Source organism: Mirounga angustirostris, unplaced genomic scaffold (assembly GCF_029215605.1).
Source record: "Mirounga angustirostris isolate CCGP_5_RB_7025 unplaced genomic scaffold, mMirAng1.0.hap1 SCAF_8, whole genome shotgun sequence".
Taxonomy (NCBI): Eukaryota; Metazoa; Chordata; class Mammalia; order Carnivora; family Phocidae; genus Mirounga; species Mirounga angustirostris.
This window is the reverse complement of record NW_026991716.1, coordinates 25,325,957-25,347,281: the sequence shown is the minus strand read 5'-3', so window position 1 is coordinate 25,347,281 and position 21,325 is coordinate 25,325,957. Positions and strand designations below refer to the sequence as shown.

Below are 21,325 nucleotides of genomic sequence, written 5' to 3'. Positions count from 1 at the left end.
TTGACTCGCTTGCCTTCACTGAGGGTGAAGGCTCGGACGAAGGCATATAATTCAGCCCATTGAGCTGACCATCCAGCTGGTAATGTCTTAGCTTCTAGGACTTCAGTGGTTGTGGTTACTGCATAACCCACTTTCCGGGCATCTTCCTGTAGGTAACCGCTGCCATCGCTGAACAGCGTGAGCTCTGGATTCTTTATTCCTCTCCCACCCTAGTTCTCTTTTCCCTTGGGTGAGGAGGAAACCAAGGTATCGGACCTGTTGTTGGCAGATCTGTGCCTTTTTCCATAAGGCTCGGTATCCCGAGTCTGACAGGAGCTGTAGGAGGGCCTTTGTGCCTTTTGTGCAGTCTTCTTGTGTGTCACTGGCGAGGAGGTCATCCACATACTGGAGGAGGGTACATCGTGTGGCCTCTCTTGGGAAGCTGGTGAGGTCCGCGGCCAGCGCTTCCCCAAAGAAGGTCGGTTAGTTTTTAAACCCCTGCAGGAGGCACGTCCAAGTCAGTTGCATCTGGCGCCCTATATCAGGTTCAGTCCATTCAAAGGCAAACAGTGGCGGGCTCTGGGGAGCTAAGTGGAGGCAGAAGAAGGCATCTTTCAAATCTAGGCAAATGAACCACCTGGCTGACCCTGGGATTTGGCCAAGGAGGGTGTATGGATTCAGGACCACTGGGTGCAGAGAGATGGTCACCTTGTTGACGGCCCACAGGTCTTGAACTGGTCGGTATCCCCCTCCTGGCTTCTTGACTGGCAGGAGTCAGGTATTTCAGGCCGACTGGCACTCAACTAGCATACCTGCTTCTTTCAGTTTGGTCAGATGTTCTCGGATGCCGATCTTAGCTTCTTGTGGAAGGGGGTATTGCCTTTGCCTCTGAGGTTGGGCTCCTGGGATCAGTTCAACAATGATAGGGGTCTAATTCCGGGCTAGTCCAGGTGGGTTGTTTTCAGCCCATACTGAAGGGAAGGTGAGTCTGAACTCTGGCAGCCTGCTCGGTTAGGCCTGGGCACAGGATAGCCTCGATTCTTCTTCCCTTGGCATGGTAATTGCTAGTATTAGAGACCCCGACTCCTCTTGCTTTGGGTTCAATCAGAGGCTAGTGTGCCCACTGGGCTCAAAGGCCACCCGACATCAAAGGTGGGCCATTCCAATTCACGAAGGGTTCTCAACTTGCCAGGGTTCATCCTGACTCCACAGTCTCCCGAAAACCCCTTCCTGAAATTTTTGATCATGGTCTCTAGAACCATAGGTTTACTCTGCCCTGACCCTGTCGTGATGTCCCCGTGTGTGGTGGCGCAGAGAGAGACAAAGGGGGGGATGCCTCCTGAGGTGAGGAGACCAATCAGATGCCCATCTGGCCGTGTCCCAAAGGAGCTTAGGTAAGGCTTAGCCATAGCTGTCTCAGCGTTGTGACTTACAATTGGAAACTATCCCGATGTGGCCATAGACTGTATGCCGCTCACCATGGAATCAGAGATGGGCCCAGTTAGACTCCGTAGGCTTCTGGGGACCTTACGGGTATCTGCCCGTGGAGTCACAGAATCAGTCCACTTGAGCAAGCCAAGTCAGACTGCACATTCACTTACACATTCACACTCCAGAAGTTATTACATTCCCTTCCTGGGAATCCCTGCCTGTGAGACCTCTAAGAGATCTCTGGAAGGTGATCAGGCTCCCCTTCCACCCCACTGGGGGTGGGCCTGTCTGGGTCCTGGGGCCCGAGGCCTTACCGGAATCCGACATCGGGACCAGGTCTTCACCTGCCAAGTCTCCTTGAGTATGGAGGGAACAGCAGAGAGGGGCCCAGCCTGAGGCGACCGGGACAGGAGACTGCCAAAAATTAGGCAGGGCGCACCTTCTCCCTTACGATCCCTCATTCCATCACTGCCCCACCATTGCCCCCAAACCAGTGGCAACAATGGGGCCAGCGCGGTTGGGTTTCCCGGTCAGGGAACCAAATGTTACAGAACCTGGACTGGATCGCCCGAAGAACCAAGTGGCACTCAGAGATTTTGGAGGATAGGAGGTTTATTTAACACCGGTGGGCTCAGAGGAGAGTGGTCTCCAAAGGCCTGAGCCCTGAGCACAAACAAAGGGGGCAATTTATACACTTCTACTTCTGCATACTTGGCACTTTTGGCATGAAGCAGGGCAGGGAGAAGAACCCAGATGAGCCCCGGGGCAAAGACTGGGACTCTCTCGCTGGCTCGTTCAGCCACCTTAGGATACAGATTTTCCTTATCAAAATCACTATGTTGTATACCTGAAACTAATGTAACAATGTGTATCAACCATACTGCAATAAAAATTAAATTAAATAAAAAATAAAAGACTGATGAGCTCTTATACATATTCAAAAGATAATAACAACAAAAGGGAAAGAGGGGATGGAGAAAGAATTTAAGTAATTTGTTCGATATGGAGCCCCTCTGGCAAGATAAAATTACATTTCTAACACAATCTACCAATCAGATAAATTCCACTACAACCTTGTAAGAAAGAAAGGTAGGTATGTAGAAAGAAGATGACATGCTCAGCCATACCCAAACAAGACCAAAAATATAATAGAGGATTACTATAAAGGGCCATGATTTTTAAAAACACAACAACAAAACAGAAACAAAACAAAAACAGCTTAAAATAAGCAATCAAAATTAACAAATAAAATTATGGTGAATGTATCAGAAATCACACAATACCCTTCCCGGAGTCTTGCAATGAAAGATGAAAGACAAGGATTAAGTAAGGATTAGATTAAGGCAGCAAGAAGAAACCGTATGTTCAAGTTGGGAAATGAACATAAGGAAATCATCAACAATATCATCATGACCGGTATTTACTGACTACATATAGCAATGCTATTTGTTGGGAAACAAAGATTAAATAAGGATCAGGTTAAGGAGGCAAGAAAAAAACCTTATCTTCAGGTTGGGAAATGAGAGAAGGTAATCATCACCAATATTATCATGATCAATTATACTGACTACATCTATCAATGCTATTTGTTGAAAAACAACTGTCCATGGGTATCTCATGTTTCTGCACATCTTATAAGCAGAGGTATTTGAAACTCCTCTTGTCCCAAACTGAAATTTGGGGACAAAATTCAAGGATGTCTGTATAGTGAACAGCTTAAAAAGATAAAGTGTCTTCTTCCAGAACATGTTTGCTTACTGTCCATCATAAAAGATTTGGGTTCCCTAAAATCAGGGTTTCTCTCCTATAACATAGCCCATTGCATATACAGATCTCACCTTGCCATCTTCATATCATCCCATAAAAACTAGGGCCCAGTAAATGAGAGCAAGAAAATGTGACACTTTGGTTACCGCTATTGCCATGAGTAATAAAGCCCTCTGTCTCCAACCCAAGAGTCTTATATCTTCTGTCAGTACCCATGAAACTGGCAGGGTAACTTGTTGGCTGGCAAATAGGACCTTTCACAGTTCTTGACAACCATAAGCATTTTATAAATATTATCCCCTAAGTATCCCATTATCCTATAAGGAGAGTATTCCTACCATTTTCATTTCATAGATATATTCATTGAACAAATGTTGATCAAGTGCCAATTATGTGCCAGGTACTATTTCGGGTACTAAAGATAGAGCTGTGAAAAACAGAGAGTATCATTGTCTTTGTGGAGCTTTACAGATGATGATATGAGTATGACGATGAAATTAAGACCCAGAGAAGTATGTACCTTGCCTAGGGTCAAGTAAGTAATACTTGTAAGTAATGGAGCCAGGTTGCATCTGAGCAATAGGACTCTCTGAGCCTGAACTCTTAACCACTATACCATAATGCCTCCCACACTGTGGTGATAAAAAGGCTTAGTCATGAGATTCCAAAGATTACTGTACTTAGAATTATCTGGCACTATATCCCACTAAAAGAAACCAGGACTCCCAGAAGAAATATCTTTGCAAGTCTGGAGCAGTAAAAAAGGCCTAGCACATTTTGTTCTAGAAGAATGCAAAAAAGCCAGAAAGCTAACCAAGAATACTGGGATTATATCTAAGGAGCAACCTGTGTCTTGCTCAGGCTTCCAAGAGGCCAAATTTGAGCATTACTGAAGGTAACTGCAATGGATTGAAACATATGAAATGTGTTCATTATAATACTTTAAAAATATATTCATTATGATACTTTAAAAAAAATTCCACATTTTCAGGATGCTAGGTTTAAAGGGATGAACTGCATTATAGTTTATCAGACCTGATAAACTTATCAGACCTCAGCATTCATACGTTGAAGCCCAGTATCCCAGGATTGTGTCTGTATTTGAAGACAGCGTCTTTAGAAAGGTAATTAAGGTTAAATGGGGTCATATGGGTGAGTCTTAACCCAATATGACTTGTGTCCTTATAAGAAGGCATTAGGGAATAAACACAGACCAAAGGACAACTATGTAAAGACAGCCATCTAAAAGCCAAGGAGAGAATCCTCAGAATGAAATTAACCCTGCCAACACCTTGATCTCAGACTTCTAGTCACCAGAACTGTGAGACAATAAATCTTAATCTGTTATTTGTTATGACAGCTCTAGCAAACTAATGCACTAGGAAACCACCTCCTTAATTTGAAAGCTGGTAAGTAAAGAATCAAGCCATTATTCTATCCTTCCTATATGATCTGTGATTTAGAGTAACCAAACAGTTGATAAGGGTAAGTTCCTTTTTGTTTTTATAAAAGAATTATAGCTAATCAAGCAAGATGGAATAACAGAACTAAAATATCACCATTTCTAACACTTAATGAATAGATTTAGACAATGAACATCAATGGCTGAAAAAATGACACAAAGAGAAAAGACTAAACATTACGTACCTTTCTGACAGAAGTATAAAACACTACCTTTGAAGTTTCTTGGGTGGGGAGGAAGAACCCAAATCTGATCAAGCCTCTAGATTTAACTACCAATGTATAGGAAATACAGGAACATGTTAGATGACACTGTAGGTCCACAATCAGTGAAATCCAGATGTAGAAAACCCTCTAATAGATTTGATTTCTGCAACAACAAAAAAATCCCCAAGAAACGAAACAACAAACAAAAAGAAATGGAGGGGAAACCAATCTCAGTGTACAGATCTTATTTAGACACAAAATTCAAACAAGCTGTCGCAGAGACAGAGATAATTGGAAAAATGCAAACACTGACTGGATATTTGATAATATTAAGGAATTTTTATTCTTTTTAATTTTTTAATTTTTAGCTTTTAATTTTTTAGGCATGACAAATGATATTTTTTTTTAGAGCCATTATCTTTTAGAGATATATATTGTAGTATTTACAAATGAAAAAAATGACATGATGCCTGAGATTATTTTCAAAATTATCAGGATAAAGAAACAGGAGTACATAGAGATGAAATAAGATTAGCCATATACTGATAATTAATGAAGCTACATAGATAATGGATATGAGGAGTTCATAATGCTGTTCTCTCTACTTTTATATATCCATAACTTCCATTATGAAAAGATAAAAAGATCTGGGGTGTTTGTTAAGAATACATAGTATAGGCCCCCCCACTTCCCAAGATTCTTATTGTGGGTTTAGGCCTAGTTATGTGGATGATAACCATCTTATCTAGTCATTTTAACACAGGTGTGGAAGAAACACCAGCCTAGAGGTTTACACACTTGAGAGCAAGAAGGCTCTAGGTACTAGGAAATGCTTACACCAAAAGCACACACAGGCTCCTTGGCCCCCCAACAGCAATGAGGATAGTCTACAACAGCCAACACTGATCCATTTTGTCCTCTCCAGGAAAAGGACCAAGGGTTGGACTGACCAACAACCCACTGAAATTAGCCTGAAAGGATTAATCCAGTTTTCTTTCACAACACACCACACATGTCTACTGTCTTTTCAGGGGTGTCTCATCCCTTCAAGGACAAAATGTGATCCCAGAGACACAGTCCCCCAGCTTTCCATGATCTCTGAAGATAACAGAAAATGACAAAAACTTACAACTACTCAGACAGACAAGCAAATGCCAGAAAATGGCAGACATGTAAGAAAACAGATGGAAGTAGCTGGATTGAGAAAAACCAAAATCCAGGCTTTAACTCAGAGAAGAGTCTAATTTATCTCTGCATCTCCAGCAGGCACTCGATAAATGCATTGGGTTAATGAAAAAAAATTAATAAAACTAATGAAACAGTGCTCCCACAATGGGTGGGGGGAGGGATATGACTAGCACAGGAAAGGAAAATATGATCATCATCCTAAAGACTTAGAAATATAGCATCTAAAACAACCTATCAGAGGAGTCAGCAGAAAGTACTGAAAAACTCTTTAATATTCTCATTAGAATGCAACAAGACTTTCATGAAAAAGGTACAAAAGGCCATAATGAAAGAAGCAGCTGAGTGAAAAATGGGATAAAATAAAAAGGAAGGTGAACGAAATAAGGAGGGAAACTAAAATTGCAAAAAGAGAATTTAAATCCCCACTAAAAGCAGTGAAGAGCAAAAGTGAAGTAAAAATAGATTCTAAACTGTAGAAGACACCAAAGAAAAGACGGTATATATAACAAAAACAAGTCTTCCAACTCCATGCAAGGCAAGAATACATTAAAAATAAAAAACAAGAAGGCAGAAGTATGTCCAAACTTATGTTATGATGATCATTATAAATGAATTTAACTCCCCTCTATTAAAGATAAAGTCTCTCAGATTAAGAGAAAAAATTGGATACTACCTGTCAAAATAACCAGATCAGGTATATATCAAGCAGATAAAAATAAAAGAAAGAGGGCAGCTGGCTGGCTCAGTCAGCAGAGCATGTGACTCTTGATCTCAGGGTCATAAGTTCCGGCTCCACATTGGGTGCAGAGATTACATAAGAAAAAAAATTTAATAAATAAAAATAAATAGAAGAAAAAGGAAATGGCAATATTAACATAAGACAAAGTAGATTTCAAGGCAACAGCACTAAGCAGAACAGTGATTAAGATCCAACAGTCATGAATTTCTATGTGTAAAATATCACTGCATTGAAAAAAACAGAAAGAATGAAAAGAATAAGAAGCAAAAGTTATTACAAGTGCAAGGGAAGTTGAGCCTAAAACTAACACCATTAAAAGAGCACACACCTCTCAATCTGATGTATTCTGTAGAAAAAAGTTATAAAGCACAGAGGACTGGAATAACATAATTGATAAAGTTAATGGGTTTGTATCAGACTTTGTAACTCACCTATAAAAAATATATCTTCCTTTTAAGCATCAATGGAACTTTTATTAAAAATGATAATGCAGGGGCGCCTGGGTGACTCAGTCATTAAGCGTCTGCCTTCGGCTCAGGTCATGATCCCAGGGTCCTGGGATTGAGCCCCGCATCAGGCTCCCTGCTCAGCGGGGAGCCTGCTTCTCCCTCTCCCGCTCCCCCTGCTTGTGTTCCCTCTTTCGCTGTGTCTCTCTCTGTCAAATAAATAAATAAAACCTTAAAAAAAAAATGATAATGCAACTAATGATGTACTGTATGGTGACTAACATAATACAATTTAAAAAAGAAACAAAAAAATAAAAAAATAATAAAAATAAAAATGATAATGCATTAGGGCACAAAGAAAACCTCAGAAAGTTCTTAAGTATAAATGACACAAAGCCATAGTCTCGGTTTCCAAAGCAATAAAATTTTAAACAATAAAAAATACTAGAAATTTTAAAATACTATACTAAGTAATGCATAGGACAAAAAAAAAAAAAATCTGCCATTACAGGTTAAGTTTAAAAATAACAGGACTACCACTTATAAATACTTAGGAAATAAAATCAGGTATACTCCAAAGAACATGTATAGCCTTAAAGCCTTTCAATATTAGACAAACAAACAAAAATCTTCCTGTTCACTTACTGATACCTACAGTTTCTTCCCAAAAAAGTTGGGGGGGGGAAGGAATGGAAATTTTTCATTTACAGTAAGAAATTAAAGTCCATAGTTTAAGATAACACACTTCAAAATGAACCAGTTTTAGGCCACCTGCACCCAGCTGATGGGTTGATAAAATATAACTAATACCAGATGCTTCCATGTTTTTATAGGGCATAGAGGTAAAGAGAGCTGGAAGGCACAGAGAGTCACAAGTTTAGAAGGGTTCAAAAAGTAGACGCTGAGGACACAGAAAAGAGTTTAATATGTATCCATTTTTCTTAATGTAAGTGCTTTAATTCTAACATAAATTGAATCTACACAGACAAGTAGTGCAAGCAGGAAGTTCTATTTTACATCAGTTATGTTGGGAAAATGAATTGACATGATTGCCTATAAAGGTTGCGGTTGCAAATAGTTCCAATAATCAAGAATAAAGGAAAATATCTAGGTTTGTGAACTACTGAAGTAACAGTTTTCATTAGGGAAATAAACCCTGTATTCCGATTATAAAATAGACAGTTTCCACATCTGCTGAGTATTAGGCTAACATTTCATTAGATTACTTTTAGGAATAGCTACATTCCTCAAGCACCTGAGTGTGTGAGGAACTGTGTAACACTTCCTGTCAACCTAAACACCAAAAGGGACAGGTTGGCATCACCAATTTACCTCGGAGCCAACCGAGTTCCATAAGGGCCAAAGACCATATAACTAGCAAAGGTGCAAGTCGGGAATCCAACCCCGGAGCTCAATACATTATAATTATTAAATAGAACTATGCGGCTTAGTATCAGGTTATAGACAAATTATAGGTTCCCAGCTAACACTAATTAGTCATGTGACCTTGGACACACTTATTCAATAAATATTTACTGGGCATCTTCTGTGTACAAGTTTCTGTGTTTAGATATGAAGGCTCAAAGTTCTCAAATCTCAAAAACTGTGAACAAATATACTATCCACCTCATAAAAGTCCTTTTTTGTAAATAGAGAAGTTTCTCTCCATTCAACTATACCACACCCAAGCATCTGATTCATTATCACAGCCACCTGGGGGCTAGTAATGTGAAAAACAACACAATACAATCATTTCAAAGACCTCCCCCAGCATTCCCATGGTGGGCCAGATTTAGGAACCTGAAAAATAACTGCATTTTTGCTTCTTAAAAAAGATGTATTACTTATTAACATAAGTTAATTTAAAAAGCGTGAACTCAAAAAGAGAACATCACATCTTAAGTAGTATTAGCATAGCACGTTTAGGGTGACTAAAATATTATTAACCTTTAGAAAGGCTCAGCAAATTTAAGCAGTTTAAGAATAACAAAAACATGGTTTCTGAGCTTGGGAGAACTAAATCAAAGCACTGTTGAACACAAAGAGAAAATTCTTTGCCATAGAGACATGCCACCTTGGCCTTGAGGAAGAAGATTGGTTTCCATGTAAAGAATGTTAGTCAAGAGACATAAGATCCACTCTTCTGCAAATATTCCTGAAGGAATCAGCAAGGATAGAAAAAAAAAGAGGGAAGCATTACCATATAACAGCTCCGTGAAAAACTGAAGACAGCGGCTGCATCATTTCCCTCAATGAACTGCCCACTCAAAGCAACCTCCCTATCACACTCACACAGTAATTACCCAACCCTGGAGAATAGAGCTCCTAAGCAATGAAACAGATGCTCCTGAGAATTGAACCTACTTTTGTTTTAACACACACAGTCAGGCACCCTGCCCTCAAAAGGCCATAAACAAAATATCCAGTAACAGTCTCTATTAACAATAATAGTAATGATCACATTTTATCTAAAACTTACAGAGTCCTTAAAATGTGTTCTAAGCACTTTATACTTACTAGCTCACAAGTCCATATGAACAACCCTGCAAGGTTTGTAGTACCATTGTCTTCATCTAACAGGGTAGTCCCGTCTTTGCCCCATTTTACAGATGAGGAAACAGAGGCAACAGCCATGTTTCCACCAAGCTGCCTGTGTACATAACGATTACACAACGATCATACAAAAGTGCCTTTACAAGCAAAGATGCTTCCATTTGTCCTTAAGCAGCTGAAGGCAATAGATAGGACTCCAGGCAGAATGTGACATTAGCAACTTTTGAGTCCAGTGTCACAGGCATCCCCAGCAACTACCTCCCCACATCAGCCACCCAGGATAAAATTATCAAAACAGTGTAGATTCTGATTCACTATATTTGTTCACAAATTACATATTGACAGTTTTCCTAAGCATATTATCCAAATTTTTTATTACAATTTTATCTCACATCAAAAGAATTTTAGCTGTTAGCTAGAATTTTAGCTTTTCCATCCTCCGTTCTTCTGGCCACATGCTCCCCAGTGCCCCTCCGTAGCCATGCCTTGCAAAATGGACAAAATCAAGGACTTCCTGCTCTCGGCCAGGTGAAAGGATGCAAATCCATCAAGATCAAGAAAAAGAAGGATAATGTGAAGTAAGTTCGACGCAGCAGATACCTTTATACCCTGGGCTTCACAGACCAAGAAAAGGCAGAGACACTGAAAGCAGTCCCTGCCCCAGGTTTGGCAGTAAAGGAGGTGAAATGAATCTGGCACACTCATTTGAGCTGTATTAAAATTTTAAAAATTAAAAAATAAAAAAGAAGTTTAAACACTAGAAAGCTACAATAAGGTAATGCAACAATGGTTAAAAACACACACTTTAGCCAGAAGTTTGGGCTCTTACTAGCTGTGTGACTTAAGCGAAGTCATCTCACTTTTCTACACTTCATCTGTGAAATGGGTACAGGCCTTCATGAAGTGGGGCCAAAATTAAAGCATGAAGTTCCCTAAAGAGTGTCAGGTAGAACAACTTAGTTTAGAGGAAATAAGGGTGTGGTGTGGTAGGGAACAGACCAGGGAGGAAACAGGGGAACATTCACAGAAACCATATAATGGCTTACCTTAGGGCCAGGTGTAGAGACAACCCTGATCTGCCTGGTTTAGGATGGGGAGAGGGAACATTAAGAGTGCCAATGGAGGCAAGACAGATGGAAGAGAATTATCCTAAGGAAATCCTTCTTCTCTTACCCTCCCTCCTCAGAAGTCCACCTCCTGCAACCCAGGGAGTAAAGTGGGAGATGGCCTGGAAGCAACTGCCAAAGTCTCTTCCCCAGGACTGGTACCACCCAGCACTAGGGCTTCATGGAGCTCTGTGCACAGGCTATAGTACATACAGTGTTCAGGAGTAAGGGATGGCCAGGAGAAAGGCCAACCACAGAGGGGATATCTTAAAAAGGTATGGCCATCAAGGTAAGCAGAAGAGCAGAAAAGCAACATAAGAAGAGATTTTATTTTAGAAGATGGACAATCTCAGAAAGCTTGTAGACAGGTGGGGGGAAAAGAGCAACAAGAAAGAGTACAAAATAAGTGGAGCCAGACTCAGAGAGAACAGTATTTGGTAGAAATAAGACAGCTAGTAGGACCAGCCTTGGTAAAGAAGAGGAATGTCTTCCTCTTCTGAGACCAGAGAAGAGCAGGACCATCAAACTACAATAAGATTTTAAAGGGATAAAGTGTGATTCGCCTAAGGATGGGCTTGATCTCAATAAAGTAGGAAAAAAGGTACTTTGCTACAAGGGATGGGTCTGTGGTAAAACCTGGAGAGATCAGGAAATGGGTTTGGAATACTGGCTATGAAGAATAACTCTGGACAATGATAGGGGCAAAAGCACAGCTGGGTTTATAAGTCAAGATTTAATAGCATTTTCCTATAATTCCCCTTTCCAATGTCTGAACATCCATATGCCCTGACACCCCCCCCCGCCACCCACCGACGACAGACAATGATGTTTGTGGCAAAACATATCCTTAGAAATATAATCTTGAGAAATCTCTCCTTAGGGAGCAAGATGGCAGAGGAGTAGGAGACCTGGATTTCGTCTCCTCTCAGGAATTCAGCTGGATAGGGATCAAACCATTCTGAACACCTACAAACTCAACAGGAGATCGAAGAAAAGAATAGCAACAACTCTCTGAACAGAAAAGCGACCACTTTCTGGAAGGTAGGATGTGCGGAGAAGTGAATCCGAGGCGATATTCAGGAGAATACATGGCGGGAGAGGGGCCTCCGTGGGCCGCTTCTGGCAAGTGATAGAACCGCAGAGCACAAAATCGGAACTTTTAAAAGTCTGCTCCGCTGAGGGACGTCACTCCGGTGGCTAAGCTGGGGATGGAACCCACGCAGGACAGTGTGGTCTCAGGACCCTCGGGGTCACAGAAAGACCAGGGTGCCTGAGTGCGGCAGAGCTCCCAGGTATCAGAGCAGGGAAGCCGGCTGCAGAGGCAGAGCCCAGGCGCGGACTCTCAGCTCGGGGTGGCCATAAACCATGATCCGTGGCACAGTCGGGCCACTGCTCCTCCAGCAGGGACCCAACAAGCAGCAGATCGGGGAGACTCACCTTCCTCCCCCGGGAGGAGCAGTGCGGGAGCGCACCGCAGGGATCTGCTGGGTTTGGAGACTCCACACGGGGTCGAGTGCCAGAGACAGAAACGCGCGGTCACAGGCCGGGTGAGCACAGAGTGTGGCTGGAGACCGGGGAGACGGGAGTGACTGAATGCTTTTCTCTGGGGGCTCACTGAGGAGCAGGGCCCCGAGTTCTCGGATCATCCGGGGCGGAGATTGGGAGGCCACCATTTTCACTCTCCGCCTCCAAAGCCGTAGGGAAAGCTCCAGGGAACAAAATCTCCGGAGAGCAAACCTGAGCAGATTACTTAGCCTGGACCGGACAAGGGCAGCGGGGCAATTCCGCCTCCGGCAAAGACATTTGGAAACCACGGCAACAGGCCACTCCCCAGAAGATCAGCGAGAACAGCCAGCCAAGACCAAGTTTACCGATCAATGGGAACAGCAGAACTCCAGCGCTAGGGGAATACTACATATAGAATTCATGGCTTTTTTACCATGATTCCTTAGTCTTTCAAAGTTAATTTTTTTTAACTGTATTTTTTTTTTTGAATTTTTCTTTTTCCCTTTACAACTAACATCTTATCAATCCCTTTTTTAAAAAACATTTTTATTTTTCATTTTTAGATTCATATTCTATCCCTTCATAGTAGTTACCCGTATTTTTGCCATATATATATAAGTTGTTCTCTCTTTAAAATGTTGAGGTAGTTTCTTCTAACAGATCAAAATATACCCTAAATCTCTAGTATATGTTTTTTTTCTACTCCCCTGCCTGATCATATTCTCTCCCTTTTTTTTTCTTTTTTCTTTTTATAAATCCTCTTCTTTCTTTTTTCAAACAACTTCTTATCAATTGCTTTTATAAAATTTTTTATAATTTCCATCTTTACAGTCATATTCCATCCCTTCATCATATCAACCCTTATTTTTGTACATATATAAGTTTTTCTTTCTTTAAAATTTTGGGAGGCACTTTCTTCTAAAAGACCAAAATACACCCAAAATCTAGTATGTGGCACTGATCTATATACCAGCCTGAACATATTTGATCACATTCTGGTTTTTTATTGTTGTTGTTTTGTTTTGTTCTGTTTTTCTTTGTTTTTATCTTTATCTTTATCTTTTTCTTTTTTTTCTTTTTCTTTTTCTCTCTTTCCCTTTCTTTTCCCACTGCTTCAGGTCTTTTCTGATTTGTTTAGAGTATATTTTCTGGGGACACTGTCACCATGCTAGCATTTTGTTCTCTCATTAATCTATTCTCCTCTGCACAAAATGACAAGACGGAAAAAATCACCTCAACAGAAAGAACAAGAGGTAGTACCGACTGCCAGGGACCTACTCAATACGGACATTAGTACGATGTCAGACCTAGAGTTCAGAATCATCACTTTAAAGATACTAGCTGGGCTTGAGAAAAGCATGGAAGTTATTAGAGAAACGCTTTCTGGAGAAGTAAAAGCACTAAAATCTAACCAAGTAGAAATCAAAAAGGCTATTAATGAGGTGCAATCAAATATGGGGGCGCTAACTGCTAGGATAAATGAGGCAGAAGAGAGAATCAGTAATATAGAAGACCAAATGCTGGAAAATAAAGAAACTGAGAAAAAGAGAGATAAACAACTACTGGATCACGAGGGCAGAATTCGAGAGATAAGCGATACCATAAGACAAAACAACATTAGAATAATTGGGATCCCAGAAGAAGAAGAAAGAGAGAGAGGGGCAGAAGGTATAATGGAGCAAATTATAGCAGAGAACTTCCCTAATTTGGGGAAGGAAACAGGCATCAAAATCCAGGAAGCACAGAGAACCCCTCTCAAAATCAATAAAAATACGTCAACACCCCGACATCTAATAGTAAAACTTATGAGTCTCAGAGACAAAGAGAAAATCCTGAAAGCAGCTCAGGACAAGAGATATGTAACCTACAACGGTAGAAACATTAGATTGGCAACAGACCTATCCACAGAGACCTGGCAGGCCAGAAAGGACTGGCAGGATATATTCAGAGCACTAAATGAGAAAAATAGGCAGCCAAGAATACTCTATCCAGCTAGGCTGTCATTGAAAATTGAAGGAGAGATAAAAAGCTTCCAGGACAAACAAAAACTAAAGGAATTTGCAAACACGAAACCAGCCCTACAAGAAATATTGAAAGGGGTCCTCTAAGCAAAGAGAGACCCTAAAAGCAACATAGACCAGAAAGGAACACAGACAATATACAGTAACAGTCACCTTACAGGCAATACAATGGCACTAAATTCCTATCTTTCAACAGTTACCCTGAATGTAAATGGGCTCAATGCCCCAATCAAAAGACACAGGCTATCAGATTGGATTAAAAAACAAGACCCATCGATATGCTGTCTGCAAGAGACTCATTTTAGAACCAAAGACACCCCCAGATTGAAAGTGAGGGGGTGGAAAACCATTTACCATGCTAATGGACACCAAAAGAAAGCTGGGGTGGCAATCCTTATATCACACAAATTCGATTTTAAACCAAATACTGTAATAAGAGATGAGGAAGGACACTATATCCTACTTAAAGGGTCTATCCAACAAGACGATCTAACAATTGTAAATATCTATGCCCCTAACATGGGAGCAGCCAATTATATAAGGCAATTAATAACAAAAGCAAAGAAACACATCGACAACAATACAATAATAGTGGGGGGCTTTAACACCCCCCTCACTGAAATGGACAGATCGTCTAAGCAAAAGATCAACAAGGAAATAAAGACTTTAAATGACACACTGGACCAAATGGACTTCACAGACATATTCAGAACATTCCACCCCAAAGCAACGGAATACACATTCTTCTCTAGTGCCCATGGAACATTCTCCAGAATCGATCACATCCTAGGTCATAAATCAGGTCTCAACAGGTACCACAAGATTGGGATCATTCCCTGCCTATTTTCAGACCACAATGCTTTGAAACTAGAACTCAATCACAAGAGGAAAGTCGGAAAGAACTCAAATACATGGAGGCTAAAGAGCATCCTACTGAAGAATGAATGGGTCAACCAGGAAATTAAAGAAGAATTTAAAAAATTCATGGAAACCAAAGAAAATGAAAACACAACTGTTCAAAATCTTTGGGAAGCAGCAAAGGCAGTCCTAAGAGGAAAGTATATAGCAATACAAGACTTTCTCAAGAAACAAGAAAGGTCTCAAATACACAACCTAACCCTACACCTAAAGGAGCTGGAGAAAGAACAGCAAATAAAACCTAAACCCAGCAGGAGAAGAGAAATATTAAAGATCAGAACAGAAATCAATGAAATAGAAACTAAAGGAACAGTAGAACAGATCAACGAAACTAGGAGCTGGTTCTTTGAAAGAATTAACAAGATTGATAAACCCCTGGCCAGACTTATCAAAAAGAAAAGAGAAAGGACCCAAATCAACAAAATCATGAAGGAAAGAGGAGAGATCACAACCAATACCAAAGAAACACAAACAATTCTAAGAACATATTATGAGCAACTCTATGCCAGCAAATTCGATAACCTGGAAGAAATGGATGCATTTCTAGAGATGTATCAACTACCAAAACTGAACCAGGAAGAAATAGAAAACCTGAACAGACCTATAACCACTAAGGAAATTGAAGCAGTCATCAAAAATCCCCCAACAAACAAAAGCCCAGGGCCAGATGGCTTCCCAGGGGAATTCTACCAAACATTTCAAGAAGAATTAATACCTATTCTCCTGAAACTGTTCCAAAAAATAGAAATGGAAGGAAAACTTCCAAACTCATTTTATGAGGCCACCATTACCTTGATCCCAAAACCAGACAAAGACCCCATCAAAAAGGAGAATTACAGACCAATATCCCTGATGAACATGGATGCAAAAATTCTCACCAAAATACTAGCCAATAAGATCCAACAGTACATTAAAAGGATTCTTCACCATGACCAAGTGGGATTTATCCCTGGGCTGCAAGGTTGGTTCACATCTGCAAATCAATCAATGTGATACAATACATTAACAAAAGAAAGAACAAGAATCATATGATCCTCTCAATAGATGCAGAAAAAGCATTTGACAAAGTACAGCATCCTTTCTTGATCAAAACTCTTCAGAGTATAGGCATAGAGGGTACATACCTCAATATCACAAAAGCCATCTATGAAAAACCTACAGTGAATATCATTCTCAATGGGGAAAAATCAGGAACGCGGCAGGGATGTCCACTATCACCACTGCTATTCAACATAGTACTAGAAGTCCTAGCCACAGCAATCAGACAACAAAAAGAAATAAAAGGCATCCAAATCGGCAAAGAAGAAGTCAAACTCTCACTCTTTGCAGATGATATGATACTTTATGTGGAAAACCCCAAAGACTCCACCCCAAAACTGCTAGAACTCATACAGGAATTCAGTAAAGTGGCAGGATATAAAATCCATGCACAGAAATCAGTGGCATTCCTATACACCAACAACAAGACAGAAGAAAGAGAAATTAAGGAGTCGATCCCATTTACAATTGCACCCAAAACCATAAGATACCTAGGAATAAATCTAACCATAGAGGCAAAGGATCTGTACTCAGAAAACTATAAAATACTCATGAAAGAAATTGAGGAAGACACAAAGAAATGGAAAAACGTTCCATGCTCATGGATTGGAAGAACAAATATTGTGAAGATGTCAATGCTACCTAGAGCAATCTACACATTCAATGCAATCCCCATCAAAATACCATCCACTTTTTTCAAAGAAATGGAACAAATAATCCTAAAATTTGTATGGAACCAGAAAAGACCCCAAATAGCCAGAGGATTGTTGAAAAAGAAAAGGAAAGCTGGTGGCATCACAATTCCAGACTTCCAGCTCTATTACAAAGCTGTCATCATCAAGACAGTATGGTACTGGCACAAAAACAGGCACATAGATCAATGGAACAGAATAGAGAGCCCAGAAATGGACCCTCAACTCTATGGTCGACTAATCTTTGACAAAGCAGGAAAGAATGTCCAATGGAAAAAAGACAGTCTCTTCAACAAATGGTGTTGGGAAAATTGTATAGCCAAATGCAGAAGAATGAAACTGGACCATTTCCTTACACCACACACAAAAATAGACTCCAAATGGTTGAAAGACCTAAACGTGAGACAGGAGTCCATCAAAATCCTAAAGGAGAACACAGGCAGCAACCTCTTCGACCTCAGCTGAAGCAACTTCTTCCTAGAAACATCGCCAAAGGCAAGGGAAGCAAGGGCAAAAATGAACTATTGGGACTTCATCAAGATAAAAAGCTTTTGCAAAGCAAAGGAAACAGTCAACAAAACCAAAAGACAACCGACAGAATGGGAGAAGATATTTGCAAATGACATATCAGATAAAGGACTGGTATCCAAAATCCATAAAGAACTCATCAGACTCAACACCCAAAGAACAAAGAATCCAATCAAGAAATGGGCAGAAGACATGAACAGACATTTTCCCAAAGAAGACATCCAAATGGCCAACAGACACATGAAAAAGTGCTCAATATTGCTCAGCATCAAGGAAATCCAAATGAAAACCTCAATGAGATACCACCTCACACCAGTCAGAATGGCTAAAATTAACAAGTCAGGAAACAACAGATGTTGGCAGGGATGTGGAGAAAGGGGAACCCTCCTACACTGTTGGTGGGAATGCAAGCTGGTGCAGCCACTCTGGAAAACAGTATGGAGGTTCCTCAAAAAGTTGAAAATAGAGCTACCATATGATCCAGCAATTGCACTACCAGGTATTTACCCCAAAGATAAAAAAGTAGGGATCCGAAAGGGTACGTGCACCCCGATGTTTATAGCAGCAATGTCCACAATAGCCAAACTGTGGAAAGAGCCAAGATGTCCATCTACAGATGAATGGATAAAGAAGATGTGGTATATATATATAATGGAATATTATGCCGCCATCAAAAGGAATGAGATCTTGCCATTTGCAACAATGTGGATGGAACTGGAGGTTATTATGTTTATCGAAATATGTCAAACAGAGAAAGACATGTATCATATGACCTCACTGATATGAGGAATTCTTAATCGCAGGAAACAAACTGAGGGTTGCTGGAGTGGAGGGTGGGGTGGGAGGGATGGGGTGACTGGGTGATAGACACTGGGGAGGGTATGTGCTCTGGTAAGCGCTGTGAATTGTGCAAGACTGTTGAATCTCAGATCTGTACCTCTGAAACAAATAACGCAATATATGTTAAGAAAAAGAAGAAGAAGAAGAAGAAGGTAGCAGGAGGGGAAGAATGAAGAGGGGGAAATCGGAGGGGTAGACGAAGTATGAGAGACGATGGACTGTGAAAAACAAACTGAGGGTTGTAGAGGGGAGAGGGGTGGGAGGATGGGTTAGCCTGGTGATGGGTATTGAGGAGGGCACATTCTGCATGGAGCACTGGGTGTTATGCACAAACAATGAATCATGGAACACTACATCTAAAACTTAATGATGTAATGTATGGGGATAATATAAGAATAAAAAAATTTTTAAAAAAAGAAATATAATCTTTGTTAAAAATCTATACCATAACTACATATAGAAAAACAGAGATGCCATTATCATAACAGCATAATTTGAAATATCTCCAAATTCTTTCCCTGAATAACTACTTTGTACAACAGACAATTTACTCTTTAAAATATAACAATGAATAAAAATGAGTTTCAAGAACACTACCATCGAATCCGAGAGATGAGAAATGCAAACCACCACAGTACACATAGAAAACTGAACAACTCGAACTTAAGTCCAAGATAACTCATTTGCTAAAAGAGGCAGTCGGTCTTCATAAGAAATTTAAAGGTATCTTTAAAACGTGATTTCAAGAAATTGCAGTATCAAAGTCCACAGACAGTACAAAAGGTTTACACCAAAAAAAAAAAAAAAGACATATATATTTCTTTTTTATTTTAAGGTTCTCTATTTTGAAATTGATTAAATACCAAAGTAAATAAATTAAATTCTTACTTAAAAACAAAAATGAAGTTTAAGGTGATACACCCATCTGATCATACTGAAAGATGCAATACAACAGTGGCACAATTTCTTGACAAGGGCCAGTCATGAAGTATGGATTAAATGCAGCTAGATTAAGCCATTCTTCTCATTCTGTGGTCTGAATGACAGCAACCACGGCACTCCAGGACTGCTGAAAGGTGCAGGACTGAATCAATGAAAGCCAGAGAATTGGCAAAATGGTGACCAGCAGAAGCAGAGATGCCAGAGGTTGGGCAATGTCAAGACATATTTCAAAATATCAAAGAAACTCTCTCAGGGAAATAAAAGAAGAATAATGTCAGAATCTCACCTTACAGAGCCCAGACCAAATAAAAAACACCTGGATCTTTCTGGCGAGACTCTAATGCTGCAGAGAAAGGTATATAGCAGAACTAATCTGTTTTCTCAGTTGTTCTTCTGGCCAGGGGCTAGGTCCAGTACAGTAAACCCAAATTTGGTAATAAATCTTGATCTTTTCATCATTTAAATTTTCAAAGAAGAAAAATGTATCAGCAAACACAAAAATGGCTTGGCAAAGTTCAGGACTCAAAAGCTAATGTGAAAGTCTAATTTTTTCGCCTTTTTCTCATTGCCTTAAAAGAAGGCAACTGTGCGATAAAGCTATATGACTGTCCACAGTGTCTTTACTTCACTACCTGAGTAACTTGTTCCTTATAAACATAAACATAAACAAATGCCAATTAAATGAATACAGAGCAGGATGCCACTTTGGAATAAATAAAAGCCAGTGTGGACAAATCCTCCAATTCCTAAGAATTTTTCTGAGATTTCCAAAATATTTGATAAACAAAAAGATTTCTTTCTCCAATGTTTTTAGACCATTAGAACCACTAGAGACTCCAACAAGCATACTTCATTAGGTATTTCCTCTCCAAGACATGTGTAACAATACTATGTAAGACAGATCTATGAAATTCCACTTAATTTTTTTTATTTTTTTAATTTATTTATTTTTGTGAGATAGAGAGCACGCATGCATGAGCAGGGAGGGGGGAGCAGAGGGGAGAAGCAGACTCCCCACTAAGCAGGGAGCCCGATGCGGGACTCAATCCCAGGACCCTGGGATCATGACCTGAGCCGAAGGCAGATGCTTAACCAAATGAGCTATCCAGGCGCTCTGAAATTCCGCTTCTAAAAGGATTCATAAAAAAGGTACATATCAACAAGGAAGATAACTATCACTTCTCAGTTCTTAATTCCCACCTCACTTCTCTTCAAAACAGTGTCTTTCCATTCAATAAGTGGAATCTCTCTATTCATCCAAACAATCAAGAAAAACACTTTGGATTCATCCTTGACTCTTCCCCTTCTTTTCACTCCCCAAATCTAATCCATCAGTAAATCGTATCAGTTCAACTTCAAAATATCACACAGATGAGTCTACTTTTCTCCATCTCCCCTGCCAGTACTCCTATCCAACCCACCAGCACCTCTTGCCTAGATTACCATACCAGACTTCTAACTGGTACATTCTTTTCCATGCTTAACCACTGTAATCCATGTTGCAAAAGTGATAATGAACCATAAATGAGTTCACACCACTTTCTTGACAAAAACCATCCAACAATTGGCACTCAGAATAAAACCCAACCTTATTGTCAAGGTCAAGAAGCCCTGAGAGGATCTGACCCTTGCCCACCTCCTAACTACCCTCTCTCTCATCACTCTCTAACTCATTATGCTCCTGGCTGGCCTCTTTATGTTCCTAAAACATATTAACTAGGTTTGTTGCACCTTGGGGCCTTTGCATTTCTGTTTGTTCTGTCTAGAAGGATATTCTCCAATATCTTTAGAATTCAACACAATTCTCATTTTCAGAGAGACCATCCCTGACCTAAACCATCTTGTTAACTCTCCAGCACAGTGCTTCTCAAACTAACTGTGAGGAAAGGAGGCTTTCTTTTTTTTTTTTTTTAATTTCTAATCTATCATGTAACTTTTTTTTTTTTTAAGATTTTATGTATTT

General features: G+C 40.1%; 1 protein-coding gene and 1 pseudogene across 3 annotated transcripts in view; one reads left to right on the top strand and one right to left on the bottom strand.

Moving 5' to 3' along the window:
* The window catches only part of GMDS (GDP-mannose 4,6-dehydratase), a 659,281-nt gene that overhangs the window by 546,647 nt on the left and 91,309 nt on the right, over positions 1 to 21,325 (bottom strand). The gene's annotated exons all lie outside the window — the stretch shown is intronic.
* LOC123837522 (large ribosomal subunit protein eL38-like) lies at positions 10,253 to 10,461 on the top strand (annotated as a pseudogene).